This window comes from Carassius gibelio, chromosome A1, assembly GCF_023724105.1.
Source record: "Carassius gibelio isolate Cgi1373 ecotype wild population from Czech Republic chromosome A1, carGib1.2-hapl.c, whole genome shotgun sequence".
NCBI lineage: Eukaryota > Metazoa > Chordata > Actinopteri > Cypriniformes > Cyprinidae > Carassius > Carassius gibelio.
Window position 1 is genome coordinate 19589881 of NC_068371.1, and position 14590 is coordinate 19604470.

The 14590-nt window shown below is 38.3% G+C and overlaps 1 protein-coding gene and 1 long non-coding RNA gene across 3 annotated transcripts in view; both read left to right on the forward strand.

Moving 5' to 3' along the window:
* LOC128015742 (mitogen-activated protein kinase kinase kinase kinase 4) overlaps window positions 1-14590 on the forward strand; it is a 395708-nt gene that overhangs the window by 322607 nt on the left and 58511 nt on the right. The gene's annotated exons all lie outside the window — the stretch shown is intronic.
* On the forward strand, window positions 1009-13484 carry LOC128017065 (uncharacterized). The gene is made up of 3 exons (XR_008184362.1): window positions 1009-2343; window positions 4289-4372; window positions 12415-13484. It is a non-coding gene; the product is annotated as an uncharacterized LOC128017065 (long non-coding RNA).

The following is a 14590-nucleotide window of genomic DNA, read 5'->3' on the forward strand; positions in this document are numbered from 1 at the left end:
GATCTTTGTATAAAAAAATGCTTTGAAGTGTTTGGAAGCTGCAATTTAAAAATACAAGACAATTAATGTTTCCCTTTTTACTGTCATTTCAAAAATTCACCACGACAAAACCGTTCAAGCTAACCAAAATCCGTTCGCAATTTAAGTTCCTCAATGGTTTTTCTTCATGTAGACAAAGTTTGGTGTGTATAGTGTACTTCCCCTGTGAGGAGTATGCATTAAATCAGAGCTCAATTTAAATATTCAAATCAAAATAGCCGACTTCCTGTTGGTCGTAGCTGATGACTGTGAATTAGAAAGTTGTCCGTCTTGAAAAGAACAATTTATGTACCAAGTTTGGTGTCTGTAGCTAAAACTAACCCCCCCACTTTTGACAAAAGGTGGCGCTATAGAGTGCCTCCTTCACGCCCTTTTAAAAGCTTTTGCCATTGTCTAGTTATCACTAATACTGATATGTGTTTTGAGTTTTATGTAAATCTGAGCTTGTTGTCTGCCTCAAACTCACCATAACAGAACATTCAAGTTTGACACGTTGCCATGGCAACACTATATCAGATATCAATATCCCTACAACAGATTTACATTGGCCGTGTTTTGTCATTATTCTGATGAAGTTTTAAGTAAATAGAGTAAAAATAAGATGCTGAATTCAAAGCATTTGGAAAATGACACACTTCCTGCTGCCAGTTGGTGGCGCTATAATGTTGACTCTTAATAGTCACATATATACGATCAGTATCATACAACGAACAAACCAATGAAGTTGGATCAAATTCAGGAAATGTATGTGGATGTTATTAGACATTTCCTGTTTCTCATTTCTCGCCATAATTTCAACGCCTCGCCACGGGCAAACCGTTCGAGATATCAAAAATCCCCTCGCAATTTTCCATCCCCAATGTCTTGAGATCATGTTGACCGAGTTTGGTGGCAATCAAGTAAAAGACCTATGACAAGTATATCAAATTCCAGAGCATGCTTTTTATAAACAGCCCTAAATAGCTGACTTCCTGTTGGGCGGAGCCTATGACATAGAGTGCGAAAGTTGTTCGGCTCAATGAGATCTATAAGTGTACTGAGTTTCATATAAATACATGAAAGTGTGTGTGAGCTATGGTTCAAGATTTCTGACTGTGTTCCAGGGGGCGCTGTAGAGCCCCTGTGCCACGCCCGGGTCCCAGTCTCTGTGGCGTCCTGATGGCCGCAGATTCCAATGTGTGTGCCAATTTTCAAGAGTTTTTGAGCATGTTAAGGCCTCCAAAACCCCCCGGAAGGTTTAATAAAAAATAAAAAAAGTAATAATAAGAAGAAGAATAATCCTTAGAAGAACAATAGGGCTCTTCGCCCCTTCGGGCTTGAGCCCTAATAATAAGAAGAAGAAGAATCCTTAGGGGAACAATAGGGCTCTTCGCCCCTTCGGGCTTGAGCCCTAATAAACGGAGCAATTCCAAGAGGGTCCTCGCACCATCGGTGCTCGGGCGCTAATTAAAGCTGCAAGCAGCAATGAACGGGCCCTCGCACCCGGGCTCACCGGCAGTGAGTGGCTTTAGTAAATTGGTGAACGGTGAGAAATATGCATTCAAACTCATAAATATAAGTGGAAAATATCAACATTTATTCCACATATGTGCCAATCTTCCTGGTGCCAGCAGGTGGTGCTATCATTATAATGGAATATTGGCCTTCAAATGTGTTCCGGGCAGGACTCTCATCGAACATGTGAAGTTTGGGGAAGATCGAACAAATTATGCCTGAGTTACAACAACTTCTCTTGCTGTGGCGAGACATCAAAATTTGTCATGGCGCCATGGACACGCCCTTTAACAAAAACTCAAGATCTCCACAAGTTAACATTGCACAGGCCTTTAGATTAGACTGAATACAAAAAATACTTTAATCTAAAAAAAAATCTAGGAGTAGTTTGTCGCAGCCTAAAACATGTCACTTCCTGTTGCCAGCAGGTGGCGCTATGACTATAACTGAAAATGGGCATGTAGATCTGTTAAGGGCAGAAGTCTTATCTAACATGTGAAGTTTGGGGCAGATTGGACATTGTATGTCTGAGTTACAGCAACTTCCTTTTTCATGGCGAAACATCGAAATTTGGCAGGCCGCCATGGACACGCCCTTTAACGAAACCTCAAGATCTTCGCAATTTAACATCACAAAGGCCTTTAGATTACACTGACCAAGTTTGGTGTTGATCTGAATAAATCTCTAGGAGGAGTTCGTTAAAGTACAACCCCTGAAAATGGCAAAAACAACGCCAATTTTGCAGAGAAAATTCTAAATAACCGACTTCCTGTTGGGATTCGGATTTCGTACCAAGAGACTTTTTTGTAGGTATTGGTGTGTTACATGTGTGTACCGATTTTTGTACATGTACGTGAAACATAGCTCGAGGCACACTCCGTTGAAAGTGTATAGTTGGCGCTATAGAGCCATTTTGCCACACCCGATGGAATATTGGCCTTCAGATGTGTTCAGGCCAGAACTCTTATCACACATGTGAAGTTTGGGGAAGATCGGACATTTTATGCCTGAGTTATAACATCTTTTATTCCCATGGCGAGACATCAAACTTTGCCATGGCGCCGTGGACACGCCTTTTAACGAAAACTCAAGATCTTCACAAATGAACATCGCACAGGCCTTTAGATTAGACTGACCACAAAAAAGACATTGATGTCAAAAAATTTCTAGGAGTAGTTCATCACAGCGTAAAATATGTCACTTCCTGTTGCCAATAGGTGGCGCTATGACTATAACTGAATATGGGCATGTCAATCTGTTCAGGTTTGGAGTCACATCAAACATGTGAAGTTTGGGGCTGATTGGACATTGTATGTCTGAGTTATAGCTACTTCATTTTTCATGGCGAATCATCAAAATTCGCCAGGCCGCCACGGACACGCCCTTCAACGAAAACTCAAGATCTTCGCAATTTAACATCTCAATGGCCTTTAGATTAGGCATACCAAATTTGGTGTTGATCTGAATTAATCTCTAGGAGGAGTTTGTTAAAATACAATGCATGGAAATGGCAAAAATGACAAAAAATTTGCTCATAATATTAAAAATAACCAACTTCCTGTTGGGTTTAGAATTTTGCTCCAAGAGTCTTTTTTGTAGGTCTTGGTGTCTTACATGTGTTTACCGATTTTCAGACATGTGCGTGAAACGTAGCTCGAGGCGCACACCGCTGAACATGTATAGGTGGCGCTGTCGAGCCATTTTGCCACGCCCACTTCTAAAACCCATATCAGACGTAAATTTTCACCAGTTCGGAGGTGTGTGCAAATTTTCCTGACTTTTTGAGTATGTTAAGGCCTTCAAAAACGCGATTCATTGGGGAGAATAATAATAATAATAATAATAATAAACGGAGCAGATACAATAGGGTCCTCACACCTTCGGTGCTCGGGCCCTAATTAAAGCTGCAAGCAGCGATGAACGGGCCCTCGCACCCGGGCTCACCGCCATCGTGTGGCTTTAGTAAAAAGGTGAACATTGAGAAATATGCATTTAATGTCCTAAATATAAGTGGAATATATCAAAGTATATCCCATATATGTGCCAATCTTACCGTTGCCAGCAGGTGGCGCTATCATTATAATGGAATATTGGCCTTCAAATGTGTTCAGGCCAGGACATTTATCAAACATGTGAAGTTTGGGGAAGATTGAACATTTTATGCTTGAATTACAACAACTTCTCTTGCTGGGCAAGACATCAAATTTTGTCATGGCGCCATGGAAACGCCCTTTAACAAAAACTCAAGATCTTCAAAAGTTAACATTGCACAGGCCTTTAGATTAGACTGACCACAAAATATATGTTAATCTCAAAAAAATTATAGGAGTAGTTTGTCGCAACGTAAAACATTTCACTTCCTGTTGCCAATAGGTGGCGCTATGACTATAACTGAATGTGGGCATGTAGATCTGTTAAGGGCAGAAGTTTTATCTAACATGTGAAGTTTGGGGCAGATTGGACATTGTATGTCTGAGTTACAGCAACTTCCTTTTCTATGGCGAAACATCGAAATTTGTCAGGCCGCCATGGACACACCCTTTAACGAAATCTAAAGATCTTCGCAATTCAACATCGCAAAGGGCTTAAGATTACACTGACCAGGTTTGGTGTTGATCTGAATAAATCTCTAGGAGGAGTTTGTTAAAGTACAACCCCTGAAAATGGCAAAAACAACGCCAATTTTGCAGAGATAATTCTAAATAACCGACTTCCTGTTGGGATTCGGATTTCGTACCAAGATACTTTTTTGTAGGTATTGGTGTGTTACATGTGTATACCGATTTTTGTACATGTACGTGAAACATAGCTCGAGGCGCACTCTGTTGAAAGTGTATAGGTGGCGCTATTGAGCCATTTTGCCACACCTGATGGAATTTTGGCCTTCAGATGTGTTCAGGTCAGGACTCTTATCACACATGTGCTGTTTGGGGAAGATCGGACATTTTATGCCTGAGTTATAATATATTTTATTCCCATGGCGAGACATCGAACTTCGTGACGGCGCCATAGACACGCCTTTTAACGAAAACTCAAGATCTTCACAACTTAACATCACACAGGCCTTTAGATTAGACTGAACACAAAAAATACATTGATGTCATAAAATTTCTAGGAGTAGTTCATCGCAGCGTAAAATATGTCACTTCCTGTTGCCAATAGGTGGCGCTATGACTATAACTGAATATGGGCATGTCAATATGTTCAGGTTCGGAGTCTCATCAAACATGTGAAGTATTGGGCACATTGGACATTGTATGTCTGAGTTATAGCAACTTCATTTTTCATGGTGAATCAACGAAATTCAATTTAACATCGCAAAGGCCTTTAGATTAGGCTTACCAAATTTGGTGTTGTTCTGAATAAATCTCTAGGAGGAGTTCGTTAAAATACAACGCATGGAAATGACAAAAATGACACAAAATTTGCTCATAAAATTGAAAATAACTGACTTCCTGTTGGGTTTAGAATTTTGGTCCAAGAGTCTTTTTTGTAGGTATTGGTGTGGTACATATGTATGCCAATTTTCGTGCATGTACGTGAAACGTAGCTCGAGGCGCACACCGCTGAACGTGTATAGGTGGCGCTGTCGAGCCATTTTGCCACGCCCACTTCTGAAACCCAAATCAGACATAAATTTTCACCAGTTCGGAGGTGTGTGCAAAGTTTCATGACTTTTTGAGCATGTTTAGGCCCTCAAAAATGCGATTCATTTCGGAGAAGCGGAATAATAATAATAAATATAGCTGCAAGCAGCGATGGCGGGCTCAAGCCATCAGTGGCATCAGGTAAATTGTGCCCAGCGGGCACATGCATTCACAATAGCCCTCTGGCAGTCAGGTTTTAAAGGATACAGCAGTTAAAGGGTTAATCCGAATCATCTAGACTTTGAAATCACATTCACAGAACAATCTATATAACTTTAGTTACACATTACAATAATATTTAATTCATAAACATTAACTATGTTAACATGAACAATAATTATTTTAAGATAATTAACAATAATTAGGTTAAGACTTGACCATTGGACAAAAAATGGTGACTGGGTCACGGGGGCAAAAGAAGAAAAAAAATTTGGTGAAAAAAGAATTGCAAAAGAATTAAGAATTAATGTGAATATTAATTATTAGTCAATTCTGCAAGACAGACTTTTCAGGATAGGAGATGGAATAAAAATAAGCTCCTAAATCTAATGCTAGATTCTGGAAGATATATTCCTCAAAGCGTCGTACAAGAGTCACTCTGAACCCATCTGTTCATAAAGCCTATATATAAAGTCTCAATATATAGTATTTCACAATATTTCATGCTATTCTAATTAAGTCATTTTTGGGATCTTTTAAGTCTCTCAGAACCTGACACTTTGTAATTCTGGAGACTCCAGGAAAGTTGCAGCTCTGAAAAATGGTGGGACTGTAGACTAAATGCTCCCTGATAGTTTTACATCTAATTCTTCACTTTAATTCTTAATTATTTTCCAGTTAATGTGTTTCTGTTCTTCTCCACTTGTTTTTTTCTGACCCCTATTACCCAGTAAGCATTTTACTGTCCAGTGGTCATGTCTTAACTCTGCAATTACAGTACTGTACTTATTTTGAATATTTCTCATGGGGATCTAATAATTTTGGATTTTCAGTCTGAGTTAAACCTTTGTTTTTGACTCATTTTATCAGTAAAGGAAAAATGGCTAATAATTCTTCACACCTGAATATACAGAGTTTTTTTTCTTTTCCAGTCTTCATGGTCAACTACGTATATATCACACTCATTGCCTTTTCTAGTGCAGCTCAACCAATTTACATCCCATTCGTCCGTATTTGTGATATCACAAGTCCTGGAAAATATTTGTTGTAGTCCAAAAAAGTTGTTCGTTGTTTTTTTCTTAAATGTGACTTTTGTTAAATAAAATTATCTTATTGAATTGGACTTTGAGCTTTGAATCTTTGCAGAACTTTTTTATGCTGAATCAGCAACATTACAGACTAACTAAAGTTGAAAGTGTGAAACAACTTAATAGCACACCTTTAATATGCATTATTAAGCAGTTAATAAATACAGCTATAAATGTTTGTTCTTGAGCACATCTATAAAGTTCAATCATTGTATTTTCATACTTTTTAAGGATCTTTTTATCATTTATAAATTAAGTTATTTACAAAAATGAAATATAAAAAAATGCAATATATATATATATATATATATATATATATATATATATATATATATAATGTACTGGCTTTCCAATGCCGTTGCCATTGATAATAGGAGTAAGCAAGTTTAGAACACCTACAAACAAGAGTCCATGCAGACGGATGTAGATTCATAACTCTTAAATTCAGATAAATGTCATGTCATGTCACAGGATGTCATAGGTCAGTATCAAATGAGTTTGAAATTATTATTTGCAGCACAAATAAGGATTCTTAGGATGTTTTTAAATCCCTAAAACTGTCAGAAAAGGAAAAGGCCTAAGATATTTCTTAAGCTGTAATGAAAGGGAAAAAAAACACCACCATTAGCAACAACAAAAACAATAAACATTTAAAATACTGATTTTTTTTCCCCCTGATGATTAAAGAGATCATTAGGTCTCTCTCTCTCTCTCTGTCTCTCTCTCTGCCAGATAGCCCCTCCCCTCCCTATAATTCACACACACTGTCAGTCACCACAAATGCAGTCAGTCACCAACCCCCTCACACTCCCCCTCCCTCTTCCCCTCCCTTCCCTCACACAGACAGAGTGGCCAGAGTGAGATCATGTCAGTTAAGAAGTCTGACAGTTTTTAAATTTTCTGTTGTCCATACAGTGTTGTAAAGTCGTGAAACTATGCATATTTCCTCAGAATGATTTGATTTCTGTATGAAAAAAATGCTTTGAAATGTTTGGAAGCTGCAATTTAAAAATACAAGCCAATTAATGATTCCCTTTTTAGTTCTGTGTTTGTTTATTTTTATTTTTTTATTTTGGAAGATAACTATGGAGCCAGAAGAGTCTCAATAAAGATAAATGCACACAATACAGTCACATATGCACACATAGGATTTATACATGCACACACATAATTCATAAATACACACACAGGATACACAAATGCACACAAAATTCACAAATGCACACACAAAATTTAAAAAGCACAGAAGATTCACAAATGCATACAAAATTCAGAAATGCACACAAAATTCAGAAATACACACACAATTTAGAAATGCAAACAACATTTACAAATGCACTCAAGATTCACAAATGCACAGGACAAGATTCAGAAATGTATTTCTGATGCACACACACATATATCTTGATTTACAAACTGCTTGTGGTCTGTGAACTTCACTGCATTTGTGTGTGAATTTTGAGACTCCCTTGACTTGGCTCGACACACAAATGCCTTTTTTTAAACAGGGAATGATCTGCAACCAATCAGATATCTCCCTTGTTTTAGCCAATCACAAGAATGCACCCCACGTGGGGGATTGTTTACTTATAAGCCAATCAGCGAACGACTCACTTTCCTCACGCAGCGAACGACTCACTTACCTCACACAGCCGGCGACTCACTTTGCGCAGCCAGCGACCCACTTTGCGCAGCGAACGACTCACTATCCTCATGAGTCACGCAGCGAACGACTCACTTTCCTCACCCAGCGAGCGACTCACTTTCCTCAGCGAACGATTCACTTTCCTCACGAGTCACGCAGCGAACGACTCACTTTCCTCACCCAGCGAGCGACTCACTTTCCTCAGCGAACGATTCACTTTCCTCAAGCAGCGAAGTTGAGCGAACGATTCACTTTCCTCACGCGGCGATCAACTCACTTTCCTAAGCGAACGACAGCCGGAGACCCACTTTTCGCAGCCAGAGAGCCACTTTCCTCTCGCAGCGGACCACTGACTCTCTCTTCATGTAGGGACTGAATATTATAATTAAAGTGACTTCTATATTGCATCCAAAAGAATATTTAGATATATTTAAATATTCAAAAAGGTTTAAACATTTTTTTTTTTTTTTACTTTCATTAAAATATTTCAATAAAATGAAATAATTGCCTATTGCAAATTTATGAATCCATGGTTAACTTTTTTTCTGCAGTCACTGGGCTATATGTATTGAGACATTTTTAAATTTATATTTAGTAAAAAAATAATAAAAAATAAACCTGAATTGTAATCTAAACATCTGTATTTTCATACAATTTAATACAATTGCTGTGTGAACACGTTCATGTGATTGGCTTATAAGTAAACAGTCCCCCACATGGGGTGCATTCTTGTGATTGGCTAAAAGAAGGGAGACATCTGATTGGTTGCTGATCATTCCCTGTTTAAAAAAAAGCATTTGTGTGTCGAGCCAAGTCAGGGGAGTCTCAAAAATGCAGTGAAGTTCACAGACCGCAAGCAGTTTGTGAATCAAGATATATGTGTGTGTGCATCAGAAATACATTTCTGAATCTTGTCCTGTGCATTTGTGAATCTTGTCCTGTGCATTTGTGAATCTTGAGTGCATTTGTAAATGTTGTTTGCATTTCTGAATTGTGTGTGTATTTCTGATTTTTGTGTGCATTTCTGAATTTTGTATGCATTTGTGAATCTTCTGTGCTTTTTAAATTTTGTGTGTGCATTTGTGAATTTTGTGCGCATTTGTGCATCTTGTGTGTGTATTTATGAATCATGTGTGTGCATCTATGAATCCTGTGTGTGCATATGTGAATGTAGTGTGTGCATTTATCTTTATTGAGACTCTTCTGGCTCCATAGATAACAGCCTTTAATCTCCTCAAAATAAATGTGCATATAAACTATGAACAATTTAATTATAGCTGTATTTATAAAATGCTTACTAAAATATTAATTTTGGGAGAAGGATATATAAAGCATGAACTGGCTATTTACTAATGCTTAGCTAGGAGTGCAGCTATTATGAAGTGTTACCAATGCATTTACTAATGTTAACAATTGAGACATTATTTTAAAGTGTTACCAAATCCTTAAATAATTTAAACGTGTTTTGTTATGATTTCATTAACCTTTAAGCATTTGTGAAATAGTTCTGCTTGCATCACAGCTTAGTCTTCATCTGTGAGCTGAACAGTTTTACTGTTACATCCATGAGATTATGTAAATTCAAATAAATGTCATGTCACAGGGTGTCAGAGGTCAGTATCAAATGAGTTTGAAATTATTATTTGCAGCTAAAATAAGTATTTTTAGAATTGTTTTAATCCCTGAAACTGTCAGAAAAGGATAAGGCCTAAGATATTTCTTAAGCTGTAATGAAAACAGCACAATTAGCAACAACAACAAAAAAAATAACAATTTAAAATAATATTTTTTTCTGGTGATTAAAGAGATGTTTAAGTCCCTCTCTCTCTCCCTGTCTTGTCTGCCACTCACCTCACACCTCACACCTCTCCCCCACTCACACACACACACAGACACACACACAGTCAGCACACATACATTCCTCACACAGAGTGACAGAGTGAGATCAGATGTCTGACAGTTTTTTAATTTTCTTTTAATCATACAGTGCTGTAAAGTCATGAAACTATGCATATTTCCTCAGAATCACTGGTTTTCTAAATGAAAAATGTTTTTTAAAGGTTTGGAAGCTGCAATTTAAAAATACAAGACGATTAATGTTTCACTTTTTACTGTTATTTCAAAAAATCACCACAACAAAACCGTTCAAGCTATCCAAAATTCATTCGCAATTTAAGTTCCTCAATGTTTTTTCTTAATGTAGACAAAGTTTGGTGTGTATAGTGTACTTCCCCTGGGAGGAGTATGCATTAATTCACAAAAGAAAATTCCCAAAAATCCATATTCAAGTCAAAATAGCCAACTTCCTGTTGGTCGTAGCTTATGACTGCGAATTAGAAAGTTGTCCGTCTTAATAAGAACAATTTATGTACCAAGTTTGGTGTCTGTAGCTAAAACTAACCCCCCCACTTTTGACAAAAGGTGGCGCTATAGAGTGCCTCTTCCACGCCCTTTTAAAAGCTTTTGCCATGGTCTAGCTATCTTTAATACTGATATCTGTTTCAAGTTTCATGTAAATCTGAGCTAGTTATCTGCCTAAAAATCACCAGAACAAAACATTCAAGTTTGACACGTTGCCATGGCAACACTATATTAGATATAAATATCCCCACGACAGATTTTCTTAAGCCGTGTTTTGTCATTATTCTGATGAAGTTTGAAGCAAATCAAGTAAAAATAAGATGCTGAATTCAAAGCGTTCTGAAAATGATTCACTTCCTGCTGCCAGTTGGTGGCGCTATAACTTTGACTCCTAATAGTCACATATATACGATCGGTATCATACAACGAACAAACCAATTAAGTTTGATCAAATTCAGCAAATGTATGTGGATGTTATTAGACATTTCCTGTTTCTCATTTCTCGCCATAATTTCAACGCCTCGCCACGGGCAAACCGTTCGAGATATCAAAAATCTCTTCGCAATTTAGCATCCCCAATGTCTTGAGATCGTGTTCACCGAGTTTTGTGTTGAACGGGTGGAGTTCCTCAGAGGAGTATATCAAATTCCAGAGCATGTGTTTTTCATAAAACCCTAAATAGCCAACTTCCTGTTGGGCGGAGCTTATGACATGCAGTGTGAAAGTTGTTTGGTTTGATGAGTTATATATATGTACCAAGTTTCATATGTATACGTGCAAGTATGCATGATATATGGCCCTCGGTACTACAGGGGGCGCTGTAGAGCCCCTGTGCCACGCCCGTGTATCAGACTCTGCCCGGCCCTAATGGCCGCAGGTTCCAAGGTGTGTGCCAATTTTCAAGAGTTTTTGAGCATGTTAAGGGCCCCAAAAGCCCCCGAAACCTTAGAAAAAAATTAGAAGAATAAAGAAAAAAAAAAAAATAATAATAATCCTAAGGAAAACAATAGGGCTCTCGCCCTCCAGGCTTGAGCCCTAATTAAAGCTGCAAGCAGCGATGAACGGGCCCTCGCACCCGGGCTCACCGCCATCGTGTGGCTTTAGTAAAAAGGTGAACGTTGAGAAATATGCATTTAATGTCCTAAATATAAGTGGAATATATCAAAGTATATCCCATATATGTGCCAATCTTACCGTTGCCAGCAGGTGGCGCTATCATTATAATGGAATATTGGCCTTCAGAGGTGTTCAGGCCAGGACTTCTATCAAACATGTGAAGTTTGGGGAAGATTGAACATTTTATGCTTGAGTTACAACAACTTCTATTGCTGTGGCAAGACATCAAATTTTGTCATGGCGCCATGGAAACGCCCATTAACAAAAACTCAAGATCTCCAAAAGTTAACATTGCACAGGCCTTTAGATTAGACTGACCACAAAATATATGTTAATCTCAAAAAAATTATAGGAGTAGTTTGTTGCAGCGTAAAACATGTCACTTCCTGTTGCCAATAGGTGGCGCTATGACTATAACTGAATGTGGGCATGTAGATCTGTTAAGGGCAGAAGTTTTATCTAACATGTGAAGTTTGGGGCAGATTGGAGATTGTATGTGTGAGTTACAGCAACTTCCTTTTTCATGGCGAAACATCGAAATTTGTCAGGCCGCCATGGACACGCCCTTTAACGAAATCTAAAGATCTTCTCAATTTAACATCGCAAAGGGCTTAAGATTACACTGACCAGGTTTGGTGTTGATCTGAATAAATCTCTAGGAGGAGTTCGTTAAAGTACAACCCCTGAAAATGGCAAAAACAACGCCAATTTTGCAGAGAAAATTCTAAATAACCGACTTCCTGTTGGGATTCGGATTTCGTACCAAGAGACTTTTTTGTAGGTATTGGTGTGTTACATGTGTATACCGATTTTTGTACATGTACGTGAAACATAGCTCGAGGCGCACTATGTTGAATGTGTATAGGTGGCGCTATCGAGCCATTTTGCCACACCTGATGGAATTTTGGCCTTCAGATGTGTTCAGGCCAGGACTCTTATCACACATGTGCAGTTTGGGGAAGATCGGACATTTTATGCCTGAGTTATAACATCTTTTATTCCCATGGCGAGACATCGAACTTCGTGACGGCGCCATGGACATGCCTTTTAACGAAAACTCAAGATCTTCACAACTTAACATCGCACAGGCCTTTAGATTAGACTGACCACAAAAAACACATTGATGTCATAAAATTTCTAGGAGTAGTTCATCGCAGTGTAAAATATGTCACTTCCTGTTGCCAGTAGGTGGCGCTATGACTATAACTGAATATGGGCATGTCAATCTGTTCAGGTCAGGAGTCTCATCAAACATGTGAAGTTTGGGGCAGATTGGTCATTGTATGTCTGAGTTATAGCAACTTCCTGTTTCATGGCGAATCATCGAAATTCGCCAGGCCGCCACGGACACGCCCATTAACGAAAACTCAAAAACTTCGCAATTTAACATCGCAAAGGCCTTCAGATTAGGCATACCAAATTTGGTGTTGATCTGAATGAATCTCTAGGAGGAGTTCGTTAAAATACAACGCATGGAAATGGCAAAAATGACACAAAATTTGCTCATAATATTAGAAATAACCGACTTCCTGTTGGGTTTCGGATTTTGCTCCAAGAGACTTTTTTGTAGGTATTGGAGAGTTACATGTGTATACCGATTTTCATACATGTACATGAAACGTAGCTCGAGGCGCACACCGTTGAACATGTATAGGTGGCGCTGTTGAGCCATTTTGCCACACCCACTTCTGAAACCCATATCAGACGTAAATTTTCGCCAGTTCTGAGGTGTGTGCAAAGTTTCATGACTTTTCGAGCATGTTTAGGCCCTCAAAAATGCGATTCATTTTGGAGAAGAATAATAATAATAATAATAATAATAATAATAATAATAATAATAAACGGAGCAATTCCAAGAGGGTCCTCACACCATCGGTGCTCGGGCCCTAATAATAAACGGAGCAATTCCAAGAGGGTCCTCGCACCATCGGTGCTCGGGCCCTAATAATAATAATAATAATAAACGGAGCAATTCCAAGAGGGTCCTCACACCATCGGTGCTCGGGCCCTAATAATAAACAGAGCAGATACAATAGGGTCCTCACACCATCGGTGCTCGGGCCCTAATAAACAGAGCAATTCCAAGAGGGTCCTCGCACCATCGGTGCTCGGGCCCTAATAATGAATATAGCTGCAACCAGCGATGGCGGGCTCAAGCCATCAGTGCAATGCCACCCCTGTGGCATCAGGTAAATTGTGCCCAAAGGGTACATGCATTCACAATAGCCCTCTGGCAGTCAGATTTTAAGGGATACGGCAGTTAAAGGGTTAATCAGAATCATCTAGACTTTGAAATCACATTCACAGAACAATCTATATAACTTTAGTTACACATTACAATAATATTTCATTCATAAACATTAACTATGTTAACATGAACAATAATTATTTTAAGATAATTAACAATAATTTGGTTAAAACTTGACCATTGGACAAAAAAAGGTGAATGGGTCACGGGGGCAGAAGAAGAAAAAAAAAAACGGTGAAAAAATGACAAAAAGAATTGCAAAAGAATTAAGAATTAATGTGAAGATTAATTTTTAGTCAATTCTGCAAGACAGACTTTTCAGGATAGGAGATGGAATAAAAATAAGCTCCTAAATCTAATGCCAGATTCTGGAAGATATATTCCTCAAAGCGTAGTACAAGAGTCACCCAGAACCCATCTATTCATAAAGCCTATATATAAAGTCTTAATATATAGTATTTCACAATACTTCATGCTATTCTAATTAAGTCATTTTTGGGATCTTTTAAGTCTCTCAGAACCTGACACCTTGTAATTCTGGAGACTCGAGGAAAGTTGCAGCTCTGAAAAATGGTGGTACTGTAGACTAAATGCTCCCTGATAGTGTCACACCTAATTCTTCACTTTAATTCTTAATTATTTTCCAGTTAATGTGTTTCTGTTCTTCTCCACTTGTTTTTTTCTGACCCCTGTGACCCAGTAAGCATTTTGCTGTCCAGTGGTCATGTCTTAACTCTGCAATTACTGTACTTATTTTGAATATTTGTCATGGGGATCTAATAATTTTAGATTT